The sequence below is a fragment of the Panicum hallii genome, chromosome 4, assembly GCF_002211085.1.
Source record: "Panicum hallii strain FIL2 chromosome 4, PHallii_v3.1, whole genome shotgun sequence".
Lineage (NCBI taxonomy): Eukaryota > Viridiplantae > Streptophyta > Magnoliopsida > Poales > Poaceae > Panicum > Panicum hallii.
In genome coordinates this window covers 26,559,113-26,579,966 of record NC_038045.1, presented here as the reverse complement: position 1 = coordinate 26,579,966, position 20,854 = coordinate 26,559,113, and the positions used below count along the sequence as shown (strand labels likewise).

The 20,854-nt window shown below is 47.4% G+C and overlaps 1 pseudogene; it reads right to left on the bottom strand.

Moving 5' to 3' along the window:
* Nucleotides 1–7,788: 7,788 nt before the first annotated feature.
* LOC112890413 lies at nt 7,789–20,626 on the bottom strand (annotated as a pseudogene).
* Between the last annotated feature and the right edge of the window lie 228 nt (nt 20,627–20,854).

Below are 20,854 nucleotides of genomic sequence, written 5' to 3'. Positions count from 1 at the left end.
TACCGGAGGTCAAGTATCAGTTTGACTGTAAGTGAAACTCACTCGCACAAAACTTGCAATTCAAGGTTTAGTCCATTGTTCAAGTTGTGAATGAGTGTAACTTGCTGTTCTAGATGGAAGTTCAACTTAACAGTCTCTATTGAAATACTAGTATATCAAACAACAGTGGGTTGAGGCAAAGTCTAATGAGTCTTTGAGATCTGGTGGGGGATTGTTGGAATATTTGGGCCCATTAGTGCAAAGGCCCACCATGTAAATCCAAATAATTCCAATAAAATTTCAAAGGCCCATTAGTGCAAAGGTACATGGCAACAAGCTAGTCCCACCTTGCTAGTGGAGGTGGAGGAAATCCAACTTAAATAGTTGGATGCTCTCCATGTCCTTGCAAATGTGGGTGAGAGGAAGAAGGAAGAACACGCGCGCGCTCATTCGCCTCGCCGGGCCGGGCGAAGGGAGTGCGCATGCGATGTGCGCGTGAATGCTCCGCCAAAATCCGGTCCAATCCTTGCGGGAATGCGACTTCCTTTTGCAGATTTATTTTGCCACTTTGAATCTATTATGGATTTCACACGCGGAATTTTTAGGACTCATAACCGACTTGGTTTTTGGGACGCCAAAAACCCTAGCGGTTTCCTCCCTATAAATACGCACGTGAGCCGAAGGAAAAAGAAATACAGAAGATGCACAACACGCCTCGAACTCCCTGCTACTCCGCCGTGTACGCTACTTCATCCCGTTCGTCAGCGTGCACCGACGATCGGGAGAGCAGGTCTCCGAAACCTCATCCTCAGCGATCATACACCGGGAGAGGGCGAATAAGGTTTTTGGGAAGTGCTCTGCGCGACTGCTCGAATGCTTTCACATCGCCGTCCTCTACGTCCTCGTCGCCACGGCTCGTCTTCCTCCTCGTCAGTGGGGTGCGACTCGGCGTCGTCAAACGTGCGGAGGTGCTGATCGTCGCCATCGTCTTCTTTACCAGGTTATTCCGGTCAGCCTAGAGACGTACGGTTTTCCGTCCCTAACTATATCTTTCATACCTAGTATGATCTGGTTAGGGTTGATGTTTGTGCTGCAATATTTTATCTTAAATCACTTGATCAGCATGTTTACATATGTTTATTTTATGTATGCAATTTTCGTCATGGTCATAATTTATTTTTGGATTAATTTAAAATTGAAACTCTTATTTTTTTTTCCACCATCATCTCCTCCGGTTGATGCTATTGCAGCTTCATAGCTCATAAGGAATTACCTTGGGTCACTCTCGCCAATATACTTTAGAAGTTGAACATGCCTGTATCCCTCTTGGCCATGCCGCATTTTGCAAAATTTTTGATAGTGGAGAAGTGAGATCGATAGGTTTCGGGTAAACTACAGTTCTGCGGAGGTTTCCTTAAACATGGTTTACGTTGTGGTGCCACTGAGAGCGTGGCCTTTCAGTTTCAAAAATAGAGAACTGAAAACTGTCGGCTCCCCCTACTGATGGGACCTTTGCAAGTTCTGCAATTCAGTCTGCATCATTGTTAACCTTCATCTTGCGTTAGCTAACTGCTGAGCTTGCCGTGTTGGCTTTTGCTAACACCTCTGCACTGATTTTTTTTCCTTCGCCTTCTCTAGCTAGCTTCTTGAGTTGTTCAAGTATCGCAGCCAACTCCTTGGATCGTTCATGCTGTTCTTCATCGCTACCTTCAAAACATTTTTGCGTTGCGGCAGCCTCTACTTTCCTTCTGCGGCTTGTAGATCTTAAGTTGTGCTGCACGCATTCAAATCTCTTCTCATCACTATTATTTTCTTGAGAGCTCACTATTTTGCCATCGGCCCGCCCTAATCATGTGTTTGATGGGATTGTTGGGTTTTAGTTTCGCCGGTAGCTTTAGGCATCGCGGCCTTCTTTTTCTTAGCTGGTGGCATCGTGGGTTTTCTTGAGCTAAACCCACGATGAGCACCTCTGTTGGCGTTGAACAAGTTAATACCAAACACAAATTTGAAAACAAAGATCACATGTACTTATAACTTTCTCTCCTCTCCAAAAAATCCCCTCTCCCTCAAAAAAGAATGGGGGTATTTATAGTGCCTTACAAAAAATATATCATTCCTAGAACCCTCTGTGCATTAGAATATACCCTCTATATTCCAAGGTAGAGGTTCACTTTACAATTATTGTGTACAATTCGGACTTCTCCACCTAGCCCACGCTATCCTCCTGACACGGGAGGAACCTTCGATAGTCTTGATCTCCATTAACATCTCGGATCAGCTTGGAGTGAACCTTGATCTTCGTCTTCACCTAGGTCGGGCCTGACCCCATGTCTCGAAGGTGGCAGCTGTGTCTGACAGCTGCCCTTCATCCTCTGGCACCTCCGATCACCTTTTACTTCAATCCCACATTTAATAATACCAATAGTACTCAAAATTACTAGTCGGAGGTTGCACTTTTCCCTTTAAGCTCCTTTGAGCCTAGCCGCAACCTTCGGCCGACAATCTCCGTAATAGCGATCCCCAACACCCAGCTCCAGACATGCCTTGCCATAAGTTGTTTGCCAACTCTCTCTTTAATTTAGAACATTCTCTTACATTAAGAGAGGATTGAAAAATGTCACTTTTTTAACTTTGCTAGTTGGATTTGGTTTACTAGGGAGTTCGGTTTGCTAGAGTTATACTCATTAGCTTGATGGAGGGGCAAATGCATCATGGCCTATAAATATAAAGACCTTTGTAATAATCTGAGAATTCAAGCAATGGAATTGATTCTATATATCATCCCCAATCTTTTGCATGATGTTCCTGTCTTGGATCGACCACCATTGCTGGCGGTGCCGAAGCCATGCTCTAGAAGTCCAGGACCACACCAGAATATGTCAAATTCATACTCCCTGTGCTAACCATCCCTTCAAATAGGGATGCAAGTTATATATATTTTGGGTCATTGGGTGGACTAAAAAATTGATAACATGAACTAGAATGGCATTCTGTATAAATAATTTGGGAGGAGAAATGAACTAGAGTAGCATGCCATCGTAATTAATTAGCTAACTAAAAAATATTATTAGATACCCACTTGCATCCTTAACTTCAAACCATCCTCCACCCTTTCCAGATTGAATAAAATCCCCTGGGGCTTATGGGGGTATTTTTATAGTGGATGGTTTGGTTCTTCTTGGCATTGCATCAATCTCCAATCATATATCTAACAATCATATATCTAATAGTTGTCCATAACCTTTGAAATATAACAATTGTCTATAAGAGGTTTTCACATCATTTACCAATTACACAATTGATAACCTCTACAGTGGATCTACTTCCCATCAAAGTTTTGTTAGCCTTTATTAGTGTATATTTTGTCGAGTTCTCATTTTTTGTTTGGTACAACTTCAGCTTTTACCTCCGTGCAGGACTTGGAATATATATAGGATAAAATATATACCAAGAAAATTGCTAAACCAAATGCCACCAATTTACTGCTAATACAGATCATGGCTTCAATCCCGTAATAAACCCATTCACAACCGAAAGTTGAACAAGGGCTATGCATGTGGGGGTGATAAATCTAACCAAGAGGATCTCACTTATTTTAAAAACTTGTAATCAAACTGTTAACTTCACTATTGGTATCTTGTTGAAACTAGAAGAGCCTTTGGGTGGCCAATTTGCACCCCCTACAGCATATATAGCTCATTTACATAAATACGTACATATATAATAATTTTCACATGCATCATTCAAATAGAGTTAGTTCAGCATATGTCACACCCAGTTTAGGAAAGGTAACCGAATGCATCCCATATGTGCGCCAGGATCAAGTTCCGCACATACAGTAGACGTCACAAGCGAATATCTGAAACAATGCATTAACAAAAAGAAGTATAATAGTACTTTATTACATGACCGACAGTCTTAATCTTAAGCGAATAAATAAACATCGATAAATAGCAGCGGACTTCAACTTCACAGGCAGTTGACTGGGAGACATATGCCTAGAATTCTCCAATATCTTCAGGAAACTCCGGACAAATATCTTGTTCTGAGTAGCATTGGTTTTAATAAAACAAGCGTGAGTACACTTATGGTTGGTACTCAGCAAGTGGAGTAAATTATATGACATGCAAGGCCAAATCAAGGATAAGCTGACATGGTTTGACCGCGATAAGCATTTTAGTTGGTCAAGTTTTATTTAGCAAGCATTAACTAGGTTCAAGTTTATACCAACCCTTAAATAAGAGACTGAAATAAATAAACAACAATAACAAGTAAAGAACATCAGCTTAAATCATCTTTAAGTTCAATTATCATGTGAGGGTCCAAGCCGCTCTTAACCGTGAGCACGGCTGATATATCAGTTTTCACTCTGCAGAGATTGTACACTTTACCCACAACTCGTGTTTCCCTTGATGCCCGGGTTTGCAAGTCTCTTAAACACTTCCGAGGTGAGTGGCAGGGATTCACTACGAGGCCTTTACAAAGATTCCCTAACTTATGACAATCCGCTAAGGTTTCAAGCCAAAGCGGTCATAACCCTCCCTAATGAGGAAATACCTTAGCCAAGGACCACATAGCCATGCGCCTTAAAAGGACCGAGCTATACCCCGTCAATGCAACCCCTCTTGCCCTTTCGGTAAGATCATCACAAGTTAAGGTTTCTAATTAATTAGCCAAGACCCGAGCCATATAGTAATTGTGGTTGTACTATTTTCCTGGGTGGTTCTCCATGTTCCAATTGATTCAATATTCTTAATTATCACCAAACAACATTCCAGAAAACGTAAAACATCATCATTGATATCCAAGTATCCAACCTAAATCTATGCAGAAGCAATAAGCGCAGCTACAACATAAATGTAAACACCCAGGTTTAATCAAGGAAGATAAATTAAAACTAGGCATGTCCTTAACTTGGGTTCCATCATATTCTAGACACATGCATGCATATAAAGTAAAAGTGTAATTGTGATATTAATTAGGACTGAAACATGATCAAGGACCACTTGCTTTCGTTCGCAAACTGCTGCTGCTCAGGAAACTCTTCAAAACCTTGACCCTGCGGATCCTCGAACTGCGCACCGTCTAACATCGCACACAAGCACATACAGGCAAACAAGTGCAAATAATAAGAAACAGTACATCAATCAATATAAACAGAATAAAATAATATTTTAAAATCATTGTATAAGTCGTAAGAATCGCGTGAGCGCAAGAATCGATGAAATCGGAGTTAAAATGGAGAAGTTAGGGCTAAAACAGGGTTCCAGGGGCTTATCTGCGAAAGATTTGGATCTAAAAAGAACCTAAAACAAAGAAACCAGGGGCTAGATCGAAATTAAATCCTAGACAGAAGGGTTAGATTGCAAAACCGAGGGATAAAGGATGGCGGGTTCTATTTTGGAAAACTACAGGGGTCTAAACAGAAGAAAAAGGACCTAAACGCGATTACATCTGAACTGAGATGGAGTGCGGGTTGATTTCCAGAAAACGCAAGGGCTAAACTGCAAAAGAAACACGGTTGACCGGTATCTAACACTATTGACCCGGGGCTAGATCTGATGCGGGCCGTCGGATCTTGATCCGACGGTGGGGACGCGGGGGTGGGCTCGAGCGGCGGCGGGATGACGCCGGCGGCCTCACAGGCGGCGGCGCGCGGCCGAACTTCGCCGGAAAGACGTGATATCGCGTTCCCGGCTCGGTTTTGGCCCGGATTTGGACGAGGAGAAAGAGGGAGACGTGGGGAATCCAATTAGGGGCTTTGGAGGGGCTAAGGCGGCCGTGGGTGGCGGCCGGCGGCGAGGGGCGGCGGGGCACGTCGGTGACTGCCGTGCGGGCGCGGGAGAGCGGGAGGGAGAGAGAGAGCGGGCTGGGAAGCTTGCTCACCACCACGTGGTGCTCCGGGGACGGTCGATCGACGGCAGGCGGCAGCGGAGCGGCGGTGCGGCGGTGGCCCGAGGCGCGAGCGGCAAGGGCGGCGGCGGCGGGCGCGGCTGCTAGGGTTAGGGGCGCGGGGTGGCTGCGGCTTGGGGGACGAGGCACGGGGGTGCGGCGGCTTAAGTAGGGGCAGCCGAGGGCGCTTGGGCGTGCGGGCCCGAGGCGGATACGGCGGACCGAGATCACGCGGGGCGAGCCGGACTCGGAGCGGAGTCCCGGTCGGGCGCGGGGAAGGAAAGTCCGACAGGTGGGGCCCTCACGCCAGAGAGAGGGAGCGGGGCACAGGCGGGTTGGGCCGGGAGAGAGGAAATGGGCCGCGCGCGGGGAACTGGGCTGGAACGGGGGAGTGGGCCGCGCGCGCAGGGAAAGAAAGGAAGAGAGATGGCCGCGGGCCGGGCTGCCAGGGGGAAAAGGAAGAAAGGGAGAGAGAGGAAGTGGCCGGCTGGGCTGGGCCAAAAGGAGAGAAAGGAGATAGAACAAACAATTGCTTTTGAGTTTGAACCTGAAATTTGAATTCAAATTTAAATCCAAATAAACTACAGCCAATGAAACAATGCAAAGAGCATGAATGCACATATCATATATTTCCCTTACATTTATTTTTTTTATACTTAAGGAAAATTGTTTATCAAAAATCCTATGACTCCTTTAACCTATCCTTTTATTAAATTTTTGCACTTTGTAAAATTTAGGGTGTTACAGCATACAAAATTATGCAAAACTTAGGAACAAGTTCACACCTTATTACTACACACACTTAAAGTTGTTCAATTATCACTTCCTCCTACTTGTGGCATGAGATAGGCTCCATAGTTTGTATCTACCATTGTTCATTCCAAGGATTCTATCCACTATGAATAGGTAAACTAATGCCTCTTATATAGTAAATTTTATTGCTGATGAGGTAAAATTGGTATGGGCATGAAACAGCCTGATGACATGAGCTAAGACTACCGAGAAACCAACATATATAAGCGTCCGGGAAGCTATTGTTGAAAAATTACACGCAAAAAGCCACAGTAGCACATAGTAAAAAAATCATAATATTCGAGCATATTATGATCATCTAACAGCCTACTATATATTAAAACAAAGAGGACTTATAAAATAATTTAAAAAATACCAAATTTATAATTAAAATATGGAATTATGGAATGTTAAGTCCATATCAAACACAACACATAAATCTCTAAATTCCCACGTGAGTTGGAAAGTAAAATACCCAAACAAAGAGTTCCTTCAAAATAAAATAAAAAATAGCAAAATTCATAATAAAAGTAATAAAATTAGTAAATATCATTAAACAAAAGAATATAGCTAATATACGGTAATGCTATTCTACATCCTTGGTGTACACCCAATAGTCAAATTACTTACTGAATAAACTGACTAGAAATTATTGAACCGAATTGGCGTACTACTAAAACAGGTTCAGCATAGTAATTATTACCAAAAATTTCTGCAGTAATTACTAGGGTGTAGCTATACGTAGGGTGTAGATTAGCACGTGGGTCTAATATAAACAAAACTAATATATGGTTGAATTCACAATGAAAATAAGGAAATTAGTTTTTTTCCATTCCCTCACAAATTAGGAGCAAAATACATAACTAAAGAGTCTAAGTAAAATAAATTAATTAACAACTTAAATTTTTAATAGAAATTACGTAGTCATGACATAGTTTGCCAAATGTGTAAACTAGACTTTTTCCTTTTCTTTTTGCTTCCGTGTAGGGAGGAAGGTACGGTGAAAGGTGACCATTTGTAGGATAGCACAGCACAGACGGCGGTAGGCCGGGCTCACCAGTGATAAGCATTGAGCTAGACGTGCCAAGTTCTACGTGCTTAACTGCCGCAACTAGGGATTAATAATCACATAGAGGTAGCCGAGTAGAGGTGCGCCGGCAGCCGTGGCTCGGCATGCAGCACCAGCGGCTTTGCCATGAAAATGTCGTGCCTCGACTCACTGAGGTCGACTGCTACCATCCCGGCCGGCTTACTCCAGGAGAACCCCTGCAAGAGCCTGCCAAAGAGCATGACGCTCATAGCCGTACCAAGTGAGGCGGCGATGCAGCCACGGCGACCGGTGCTGAAAGAGATGAACCGTAGGTCGTTCTCGGTGAGCGTAACATCCGCCATCGGATCCGTCTCGGGATGTGGCGGTCGGGATTGAAGCGGAGCGGGTCGTCCCAGACGGCAGGGTTGCGGCCGAGGCCGATGCGGCTGAGGATGACGTGGCTGCCCTTGGGGATGTGGTAGCCGGCGACGGTGGCGTCGGCGAGCGCAACGTGGGGCACGTTGAACGGCACGACGGGATGGAGGCGGAACGCCTCGCGGATGCAGGCCTTAAGGTAGTTGAGCCGCGGGATGTCGGACTCCTGCACCAGCCGGTCCCGGCCGACGACACCGTCCATCTCCTCCACCGCCTTCTTCAGAATCTCTGGGCTGTTCACCATCTCGGCTAGAGCCCACTCCACCGCGTTCGACGGGTTGTCCATGGCCGCGAATGTGATGTCCTGCGACTGAGCTTTGACTTCCTCGACGGTGAGCACCGGTTTGGCCTCGGCATCCTCGAGGGTAATGAGCACATCGAGGAAGTCCTCGACGAGCCCCTGCTTCTCGCCGCTCTTCCACTGCCTCCACCGTTCGTCGATGAACGCGTCGGGCAGCCTGGTCAGCATCTCGTTGGCCTCCCTGACCATCTTCTCGTGGCCGTCGAGGTCGAGGCCCAGCAGCCATGGCAGGTAGTCGGAGACGCAGAAGGCGTAGAGGAGCCCCAGGGAGGCGAAGACTGTGTCCACGTGCTGCACCTCCAGCGGGCCAGGCCCGCCATCGGGCCGCGGCTCGCCGAAGTAGCGCCTGCCGAAGACGAGGCGGCGGACGACGTTTCCGCAGTAGTGTCGTGCCACGTGCCTGACGTTGACGGCGCCGCCGGACCCCGTGCCGGCGAGGTTGTAGACGTAGCGGGTGATGTTGTCGGCCTCGTCGGCGCGCTTGTCGAGGAGCCACTTGTGACGGGTGGGGCAGACGATCTCGGAGGTGAGCACGCGTCCACTACCGGAGACGCGATCTTTGCCGAGGGCCAAATCGTTTGCCGAGAGCAAAACATCGGGCACTCGGCAAAGACACATTTTGCCGAGTGTAGCCCTCGGCAAAGGAAAACACTCGGCAAAAGTGTATGTGCCGAGAGCAAAACACTCGGCAAAAAAGAACACTCGGCAAAGATAGGCTATGCCGAGAGCCAGGCTCTCGGCAAAGAAAGGCGCTCGGCAAAGAGCCGCCGTTAGGCACCGGAAGCTGACGGCCGTTATCTTTGCCGAGTGTACTCCACAGGGCACTCGGCAAAGACCTAGTTTGCCGAGAGCCGGCAATAGACACTCGGCAAAGAGAGGTCTTTGCCGAGTGTCCTTGACGACACTCGGCAAACAAGTTTTGTTTTTTCCTTTTAATTGGCACCAAACTTTTTGTATTATAATTATACGTTAAGTTGAACTATATATATAATTTTAGCCTATTACTCTAATTGTTTGGTATATTTAGTCAATTTATTTCATTTGATTGAATTTCTTGAGATAATTCAAATTTGAACTGCGAGTCGATCGAGGAATTGAAAAAAGTGAATCCAAAAATTATATTCATATTATTGAGCGTACCTTGATGCCATATCCACGAACGGACAATAAATTTTAAAGATTATGTTCACGACACGTAACCACAAATTTAGGATCCAGTTGTTTTTAAATTCCATAAAATGCAAATTTGGTCAGAAAATTATGAAACTTGTCGAGATGTCATGATATCATATGGGGAGGCTGTGGTAAAATTTTGATATGGTTTTGTGAAAGTTGTAACGTACGATGCTTACAAATCTATATGTCCTTCACATGTGATAATGAAACTTCTTTCCATATGTTTCGCATTCTAAGCATCGTACGTTAAAACTTTCACGAAACCATATCAAAATTTTACCACAGCCTCGCCATATGATATCATGACATCACGACAAGTTTCATAATTTTCTGAACAAATTTGCGTTTAATGGAATTTAAAAACAACTGGATCCTAAGTTTGTGGTTACGTGTCGTGAACATAATCTTTAAAATTTATTGTCCGTTCGTGGATATGGCATCAACGTACGCTCAATAATATGAATATAATTTTTCGATTCACTTTTTTCAATTCCTCGATCGACCCGCAGTTCAAATTTGAATTATCTCAAGAAATTCAATCAAATGAAATAAATTGACTAAATATACCAAACAATTAGAGTAATGGGCTAAAATTGTATATATAGTTCAACTTAACGTATAATTACAATACAAAAAGTTTGGTGCCAATTAAAAGGAAAAAACAAAACTTATTTGCCGAGTGTCGTCAAGGACACTCGGCAAAGACCCCTTTGCCGAGAGCCAGACGTACGGCTCTCGGCAAAGGTCTCTTTGCCGAGTGCCCGCGATGCGGCTCTCGGCAAACTGCCCTTTGCCGAGTGCCGAGATCTGGCCCTCGGCAAAGGCTGGGGTTTATGCGCCCGGGACTTAAACGTTTCCCATTCAAACGCGACCGCCCCCGCCCCGCACCCCGCCGCCGCCCCGCTGTCGCGCCCGCACCGGCCGCCGCCGCGCTCCACCCGCCGCGCCCGCCCGCCGCGCCCCGCCCCCCGCGCCGCCGCCGCCCCGCCCGCCCGCCCCGCCCCCCGCGCCGCCGCCGCCCCGCCCGTGCCCGCGGCCGCCCGGCCCGCCCCGCACCGCACCGCGCCCCGCCCCGCCCGCCCCGCACCCCGCCGCCGCCCCGCCCCGCCCGCCCGCCCCGCCCCGCCCCCCGCGCCGCCGCCGCCCCGCCCGCCCGCCCCGCCCCCGCGCCGCCGCCGCCCCGCCCGTGCCCGCGGCCGCCCGGCCCGCCGCGCCCGGCCGCCGCCCCGCCCGCCGCGCCTGCCGCCGCCCCGCCCGCCGCGCCTGCCGCCGCCCCGCCCGCGGCCCCCGCGCCGCCGCCGCGTAGCGAGCCCGCGTCGTGAGCCCGACCTCAGTGCCGGCCTCGCCGCGACCCCGCGGCCCTACACCGTGCCTTCTCCCAGCTCCCCGACGACCTCCACGACTGCGCGCACCGCCTCTCCACGCCGAGCTGTGCGCACCACTGCCTCCAGTCCCCAGCCGCGCGCCCGACAACCTGCAGGTGCCTATCTTGTTAAAAACCATAACTCACAGTGGTAAGAGTGGTCACATGAATGAATTAGAGTCAAAGACTAGTTTGTAACTTCTTATAAATTGTCACATGAATGAATACAGAGTGACATTAGTGGGGAACTTTCACGCTTGACATTTTTCAAATTGAGCGTAATAGCTTGATGTTTGCCTTATCTCATCATCCAATGTCCATATCTAATTTTTCTTTTAGTGCTAAGCCTATCTCAACAACGATAGTTACGTTCCTCTTCAGTTACATGTAGGAATGTGTACAGCATTTCTTCCTGCTGTGTCCAAACTTATGTGTGTTCACAAATATTTTGATCATGTGTCATTGAGACAAAGACCTCTGTAATTAGTAAATCACTACCTAACTGATACTATGATTCGTAATTTGTCTAACTACTCTATGGCTATTTACATGCTTTTCTTGTTATAGATGAATCTCATGAGTGGAAATATATCCTTTTATTTGTTCCATAATGAACCCTTTTATTTGTTCCATAATGAGTCCTTTTATTTGTTCTAGCAGAATTGAACGGTGATTCGGAAGTCCACCTCGACTGAAGTTGCAGCTAGTCTTTATCTCTTGCAGCACTCGGTAAAATTTCTTATCTTTTTTTGTTGAATGGTCTGAATGTTGTATAGTTAGCTATTTAGTTAGCCATAGAGTTAGTTAGCTACATAGTAATATGCCTAGTAATATAACTATAATAACTATAATAACTACATAGTAATATGCCTAGCTAAGATATAAAGATCTGTCCAAGATCTGTCTAAGATATACATAGGCATTAAAACATATTTTCTTTAAAATTATCTATACATTATGTTATACTTTTTATGTAAAAATTTTCAAAGTTATATGTGATCATCGTAGGTGGCTTCCTTAAAAACCATCTAGAGTATACTACATACTGTGTGGTATGTACAAATCCATTGAATATAATTTTTACTTACTAGTTTTACTTAAATTGGTGCATTAGAGGATGGAGGACCGTGAGTGGATGCACTCTGGGTGGTTAAGTCGGGGTCAGGTCACCGATGAATGGATCGACAAGACCGATGCATTTTTGGAAATGGTGTTTGGCGAAGCTGCTAAAGGAGCGGATAGAATGTTCTGTCCATGCAGCAAATGCGAAAACAGGAAGAGACAAACGAAGAAGGTCATGGGGGAACATCTCTGGAAGAATGGATTTACGACAGACTACAGTCGGTGGATCTATCACGGTGAAGCCGGTCGTATTAGAGAAGAGGTGGTGAGACAACGCGTCGAGGATTATGATGCTGATGCCGGGGTAGCGGACATGTTAGATGACTTTCACGGTGCACAGTTCGCTGAAGGCCGTACAGAGGAGGAGCCAGAGGCAAGTGCAAAGGCGTTCTACAAAATGCTTGACGCGGCACAAAAACCCCTTCATGCACATACAACGGTTTCTCAGCTGGATGCCATTGGACGTGTAATGGCGTTGAAGTCGCAATATAGTTGGAGCCGAGAAGGGTTCGATGCTATGTTGACGGTTTTTGCCAGCATGCTCCCCGAGGGTCACATTCTGCCGAAGAGCTTGTACGAGTCGCAGAAACTCCTTCGTGCACTGAAGATGCCGTACGACAAGATACATGCATGTCCGAAGGGGTGCGTCCTGTTTAGGAAGGAACACGCGGAAGAAAAGTACTGTCCTAAGTGTAAATCCTCTAGGTTCCTGGAGGTTGATTCCGGTGATGGCCACAAGACACAGCTTCAAATCCCCGTGGCAATTCTACGTTACCTTCCATTCATACCGAGGATCCAGCGGTTGTACATGAGTGAAGAATCTGCGAAACAGATGACATGGCACAAAAATGGCAAACGTTACAATCCTGAGAAGATGGTACATGCATCCGATGGTGAAGCATGGAGGCACTTTGATACCATTCATCATGAGAAAGCTAGAGATGCTCGTAATGTGCGTATTGCGTTGGCAACGGATGGGTTCAATCCTTATGGTGACATGGCTGCCACATACACATGTTGGCCCGTGTTCGTTATCCCACTCAATCTTCCTCCCGGCGTATGTTTTCAGCGACAGAATGTATTGTTGTCCTTGATTATTCCTGGACACCCGGGGATAAAATGGGTGTGTTCATGGAGCCTCTCATTGATGATTTGGTCCGTGCTTGGGAGGAAGGTGTGTGGACATATGATCGGGCTACAAAGACAAACTTCAAGATGCATGTTTGGTACCAATACTCCATGCATGACTTCCTAGCGTATGGGGTATTTAGCGGCTGGTGTGTCCAAGGGAAGTGCCCATGCCCAGTATGCAAGGAAGACCTTAAGTTCAATTGGTTGCCGAAGGGTGGCAAGTACTCGTCGTTCGACAAACACCGACAATTCCTGCCTCTTGACCATCCATTCAGACGAGACATCAAGAACTTTACCAAAGGTGTCGCGGTGACAGACCTTGCACCTCCGATCAAGACCAGTGCCGTGGTTCGTCAGCACATAGATGGTCTCGTGGTCAAACCACAAGGTGGCTTTGAGGGATACAGTGAGCAACATTTCTGGACTCATAAGTCGGGTTTGACTCGACTGCCCTATTATGATGACCTTCTCCTTCCACACAACATTGATGTAATGCATACTGAAAAGAATGTCGCTGAGTCAGTTTGGGGAACACTCATGGACATTCCCGGTAAGACAAAGGACAACGTTAAAGCTAGACTGGATATAGCAACGTTGTGCGATAGACGAAACCTAGAGATGCAGCCTCCTGGTCGCGGAAAGACATGGACAAAGCCTAAGGCCGATTACGTCTTGAGCAAAGATCAAAGGAAGGAAGTACTACAATGGATCAAGACGTTGATGTTCCCTGATGGGTATGCAGCTAATCTGAGTAGGGGTGTCAACCTCTCTACTATGCGAGTCTTAGGGATGAAGAGTCACGACTACCACATATGGATTGAGCGGCTTCTTCCGGTGATGGTTCGAGGCTATGTCCCTGAGCGTGTCTGGCTAGTGCTTGCAGAGTTGAGCTATTTCTTCCGCCAGCTTTGTGCAAAGGAGTTATCTCGGACCTTGGTTGCTGACTTAGAAAGATCTGCACCGGTCTTGGTCTGTAAGTTGGAGAAGATGTTTCCACCCAGCTTCTTCAACAAGATGGAGCATTTGATTTTGCACCTTCCATATGAGGCTCGGATGGGGGGGCCCGTGCTTGGTCGTTGGTGCTATCCAATCGAGAGATGTCTAAAGGTTCTTCGAAAGAAATGTGGAAATAAATGCAAAATCGAGGCTTCCATGGCAGAGGCATACATTCTGGAGGAGGTGTCCAACTTCACAACAACATACTATGGCGACAACCTCCCTAGCGTGCATAATCCACCGCCTCGATACAATGCTAACGAAAATGAGTCAACCCTCAGCATTTTTCGAGGTCAACTTGGAACCGCAAGTGGTTCAGTCACCAAAACATTGAGTCATCAAGAGTGGCGTCAGATAATGATGTATGTGTTGACCAACCTTGAGGAGATGGCGCCGTACATAGAGCAATTTATTTGCGAATTCTGGCGACAAGGAGGTAGTCCTGCCCCGCAGCAACTTGATTTCCTTCTTAGTCATGGTGCGGGAAATGGAGGGCCCAATTTCATTTCTTGGATCAAACATAAGGTATCGTCCGATCTATCGTGTCTCGGTTCATTTCATTTCCTTTCATTTGAAGTTCTTCTTACATTCGATCTACCGTGTGCTCAAACTTGTAGGCTCAAAGGGATACGTCTATGAGTGCTGAGTTGAGACAGGTTTCCGATGGCTTTAAATATAGGGTGAAATCATACTCTGGTTATGACGTGAATGGATATCGTTTTTGGACAAGAAGGTACGAGGAAAGTCGACCCAATCGGAAGACCACCAATTCAGGAGTTTTCACACCTGGTCTAGATGGAGTCGAGTATTATGGAACAATTGAAGAAATATACGAGCTCAGTTTTGGTGGTTCCAAACCTCTTAATCCTGTGATATTTAAATGTCATTGGTTTGATCCACAAGTCACTAGAAGCACACATGTAAATCTTGGTATAGTCGAGATTCGACAGGATTCTACCTTACCGGGGGACGATGTTTATATTGTTGCCCAACAGGCAAAACAAGTTTATTATCTCCCATATGCATGTCAAACCAAAGAACATCTTAAGGGTTGGTATGTTGTGTATAAGGTATCACCGCACGGCAAATTACCTGTCCCAAATGATGAAGACTACATCTTAGACCCAAACACAAATGACTTGGAGTTCTTTCAAGAAGAGGGGTTAGAAGGCCGATTTGAGATAGACTTAACTGAGGATGTCCGAATGGAAGTTGAAATTGTGGTTGATGATGAGGAGGCGGATGAGGTGCAAAACGCGAATGACTTACATATGCTAGAAAGGTTTCATTTAGGCAACGTCGATCACGACATTGATTCAGATAGTCTTGAGTACAACTTGGTTGATAGTGATGATGAGAGTTATGATCCAGCTAATCCCGATCATGAAGATTATTTCTAATCAATGTAATACTATTATTATGTTTTATTTACTTTGCATTTCTTTTAGGTACATTTTGTTTATCTGTACTTATTGTTTTTACTCTTCTTAATTGTAGGTGATTGAGCAAAGATGGTTGGCGGGATGAGGAGCGTGTCTGGGCTTTACCAGCAGGCTAGGTCCAGGTTTTCTGGGCGGTCTGCTCCTTCAGCTCGGGCGGCGTCTGCTTCAGCTCAGGCGGCGTCTGCTCCTGATCGGGAGGCACCTGTCAGGAGGAGGAGGGGGAGGAGGAGGAGGAGGACTAGACAGGAGCCGGAGGAGGAGGAGGAGGAGGAGGCGCGGGTGGAGACGCAGCAGCAGGAGGAGCAGGGGAGGAGGAGGAGGAGGAGGAGGAGGCGGTGGCGGCACAGCAGGAGGACGAGGATCTTGGGGGAGATCCACAGGGCGGCGGTACCGCGTCTGGTTCCGGTACCGCCTCAGGTTCCGGCACGTCTGCTTCCGGCGTGTCGCGTGTGTACTTGCGAGGTCCAGCTACTCTACCTCGCCGACCGATACCTCTGACGAGGCGCCCGATTATTGCACCCGATGGAAAAGCGTAAGTAACTTTAGATTTTATCATTGCTTCTTCCTGTTTTAAATTCCAAATAAAAACTAATTATTTTTCTCAATCACTTGAGCAGGAGCTGGCTGATAGTGGAGAGTGGAGGGTGTCACACACGCCAGGTCAATGGCATTCTCGGGCTTCTTTGTAGAGAGCACTACCCCGGGCTTGTTGAGTTCGGAGGAGTGGTGGAGCCGGCCACTACCTTCGACCACTACGCCGCCGCCCCAGACGCTGAAGATCGAGACGGTAGAAGATTCAGGAACAAGGCAGAGCGGGTAAAGCAGGAGCTGTGGGTAAGTGCTCGATACATCGTATTCATTGCACATTATTGAAATAATGAATTGATTCATCGCGTTTGTATGCAGGATTTCTTCAGATGTCGCCCAGGAATGGAGGCCAAGGCGGATGCGGTGGCTGATAAGTGTTGTCATACACTTGTCACCAACCTGCACTACGAGGCACGCGTCCAGGCCATCATTAATTACCACGCCACTGTCCTTGGTGAGAGGGTGAACAAAGAGCAAGCAAGAACCATGAGGTTGACTCGGGAGCAATACCTGGAGGTAAGTACATTAGTTGTTGTCGACATTAACGATTAATTTCCGCTGCTGCTACGTCACTTATACTTCATTTCTGTAGATGATTCCTTATTGGTGCTCGGCGCATCCCGACTGCTGGCAACGAATCGTGGACCAGTGGTGCACGGAGGAGTGGGAGCAGACGCACAACACTCGCCGAGAGCACCGTTTGATGATGCCAGGTGTGACACACCATCAAGGCAGCCGTAGCCTCAACGCATACAGAGAAGCCTGGGTATGACAATTCAGTTATTAATTCTAACACTCAATTATGTATGATCTTCTAATCATCTTGCTGGTTTCATCGCAGTCGTCGTCACATGGTGGGCAGCCGTGCAATGAGTTCAAGGGATATGCTCTAGCCCACAAGGGCAAGGCGAGGGCTGACATCGACTACAACCCGGAGGACGGGCCTGAGGCATACAGCAACCCGAGTGTCCACACCCGCCTCACTGAGTACACCTCTATGGCAAGGGAGGTCCATGGACCAGACTTCGATCCGACGACTGAGGATCTTGACGTGGAGGTTGTCATGAGGGTCGGAGGAGGAAAGAAGCACGGCCACTACTGGATTGCCGACAGCGCAATAGACCCGTCCTCTGCTCCCACTCTATCTCAGATTCGAGCAAGGAGCACGAGCTCGAGCCCCGCCATACGACCCCGGGCCTCCGGGTACCAGGCCCTCCAGGTGATTGTTTCTTTATCCTACTTCACACTATACGTTGATTCATTCTTTCTTTGCATTACCGTAACATTAGGATTTAAATTGTGCAGCAACAACTCGAAGAAGAGAGGAACAGACGTATGGAGTTGGAGGCGAGGAGTCAACAGTTGGAGGCGAGGATGAGTGCCGACCAAGCGAGGATGGCGGAAATGTTTCAATACATGCAGAGTCTGGGCGCCGCAACGGGTGTACCTCCGCCAACTTCACTCTTTCCGCCAACATTCGGCACTCCGGTGAGTTCAGTACGCTCTTTGAATGTATTGTTGTGTTGTGTCTCAAACTTCTTTTCTTTGCAGAATCAGTCGGCGGGCTCAAATGATCCATATGCATCGCCAAAGTCGGGAGCGTATCCTAATCCGGGGCTTGGAGCGTCTCCGGGTGTTGGAGCGTCTCCGGGTGTTGGAGCATCTCAGAATCCGGGAACTTGGCCACCACCACAGGGAACTTGGCCGCCACCACCAAGTTGAGCTATTCACACTTTGACTTATCGATATGTTGCAACTTTAGGACTTGTGTATGATATTTGAACTTGGAACTATGAACTTGCTCTATCGTGGATGATTGTATTGTGTTGCAACTCTAGAACTTGGTCTATTGTGTTTGAACTTGGCCTATTATCTATTGTGTTTGAACTTGGCCTATTGTGGATGACTGTATTGTGGTCTATTGTGGATGAATCTCTTTATTGTGTTGTGGTCTATATTGTGGTATATTGTCTGCTGAATAAAAATAGGTTCTGGACCCTTTGCCGAGTGCCCCAGGTTTTGCCGAGAGCAGGCTCTCGGCAAAGGGTCCTAAACTTTACCGAGCGCTAGGCCATGCTCTCGGCAAAGAGGCCCATGCTTTGCCGAGAGCAGGCACTCGGCAAAGAGGCCCATGCTTTGCCGAGTGCAGGCTCTCGGCAAAGGTGCGCCTGTTTGCCGAGTGCCGGGTCAGGCTCTCGGCAAAGGTGCCGTAACGGCCACACAGCCAACAGGTAGTATCCTTTTCTTTGCCGAGAGCCCCGTTTGCTCTCGGCAAATAGTTTGCCGAGCGCCCGAGAAAGGGCTCTCGGCAAAGCCTCCTTTGCCGACAGAAAATTTGCCGAGAGGTCTTTGCCGAGAGCCCCTCTCGGCAAACTCTTTGCCGAGAGGCTTTGTAGATTTACCGAGTGCTTCTGGCACTCGGCAAATCTGCTGCATCCGGTAGTGGTCGCATCTTCCTCCACTGGTCGCCGTAGGGGGACATTATGGCGTCCATGTAGCCTCTGCTGAATGTCTCGGAGGCCAAGGTCAGCGGCCGGGAGGCGAAGTTGGTGTCCTGCCTCTTGAGCACCTCGCGTGCGATACCGGGGCAGCTGATGGTGATGACGTGGACGCCGCCTAGCTTCACGCAGGCAATGCCGGTGCCCGTCCTCTCCATAACGTGGTGGATCCACCGGAACGCAGGCTTGCCGCTGAGCAGCATCTCCGGCAGGTTGCCGACGACGGGCCACGGTATCGGCCGGCGCGGTGGATGTGCTCCTTCGCCGCGGAACAAGGGTTTGGACGACAAGGTACACAAGCATCACCATGAGCAGTAACAGTTGGAGGATAGCGACGGGGAGGCAGCAGCCACCGCATCCATGATGTTACTGTACTGCTCGATCGATGAGCTCTTCAGCTGCGGGCTACTACTCTCAGTTACGATAAATATAATAGACCAGTTTGATGGAACCTTAACCAGGGCACTTGGGCTGAGCAGCGTGCATATGATCGCACGTGAAACACATGTAAATAAAAGGGAACTGTATGTGCTTACATATATAATTAGTAAAACAGAAGCCAGGAACAGACACACTATTGGGTGCTGACAATAGAGGAGTGCTGATGAGGATTTGTCGTCGCATCATAGTGCTCAACTGTATGTGCTTACATAAAATTGAGAGCACACGACTAGCTACCTAAACTGGAATGTAGAAGCTAGGTGGAAAATAAGGCACGGATCTCAATTCTGATTCCATCTTTACTTGAAAAATTAAGGATTAATTCCTTCATATTTTTTGTTATAAAATTTTTTATTTGAGCTCACACGCTCGGAGCCCCATAATGCGTGATCTGACCACATTGGACACCTTCCTAGTTCCTAGAAGTTTGATTTTGGACTTGTAGAACGGGAGGTAAATAATTATTCTTGCAGTGGGTATTCGAAGCATAACAAAACCGGGTTGGGGTTATTTGTCATTTCGCCTGAAATATTTATTGCAGCATTGATTTTACATCCATTTTTTTCTTAGATCCATTTATACACTTTAGTTTCTTTTAGGGCATCTATGTTTCCTTTTGCCCACCATTTTTGACAAGTGGCTTCTTTTGATCTATCTTCATATGACATGTGGCTTCATTCATCCACGGTCAATGACAAGTAGCGCTCATGCAAAGATTTGATCCACATTCAATGACAAATGGTACTCATGTAAAGATTTTATTCACAATCATTGACAAGTGGCACTCATGCAAAGATTTCATTCACATTCAATGACAAATGGAACTCATGTAAAGATTTCATATGACATGTGTAAATTTATTTTCTTCAGCTGATGGTTATAAATAAATGGGTCTTAAGCTTATTCACCCAAAGAAACATCTCAGATGGACATAGATCAAATTCAAGCAAACAATCATCACGATGGTTGGTGCACAAGGTAAGTAAAATCATACTTACCCACATCTTACTTTCTAGTACTCATGTATCTAGGATGAATGTAGATGTCGTGGTTGGAGATTCTAGATAGATCAAGGCGGGAAAGGCACTACCGACAAAATAACGCATTGGGTTCGACAAAACTAATGGATTGATGCGCAAATAAAGTGTTGGATTTTGGTTGGAGCATGGGCTGTAGTTTATTTCTTGAACGATATTGGCAAGAATTGGCCCATGTCGAAGACCTGCTCTTATCTAGATCCAGCACAAAATTTGTAGGCTTGATAGAAACCTAGAAGATGCAAGTTTTAGGAGGTGATGTGCTGAGCAAGTTGGGCCATGGGCAGAGGCGGAGCCAGAAAGCACCGGAAGGGTATACCATCCCAAAAGCTATCCTGACGCGCATGATACGCCAGGCCATCCCGGGGAGCTCCAACATCACCGACGACGCAAAGTAGGCCATGGACCTGTGCGTCGCGGAGTTCGCCAAGGTCCTCGTGCGAGCGGGCATGCAGGAGTGCAGGCGAGACCGGCACCTGATCGACCATCATCGACGACGACCTGATCATCAGCATGCGCAGCCTTGGGTTCTACAACTATGTCGGGCCACTGAACAGGCACCTCGGCCGTTACCGCGAGTCCGAGAGCACCATGCCACAGGGCCGGCACAGCGCACGATGCCACCACCGCC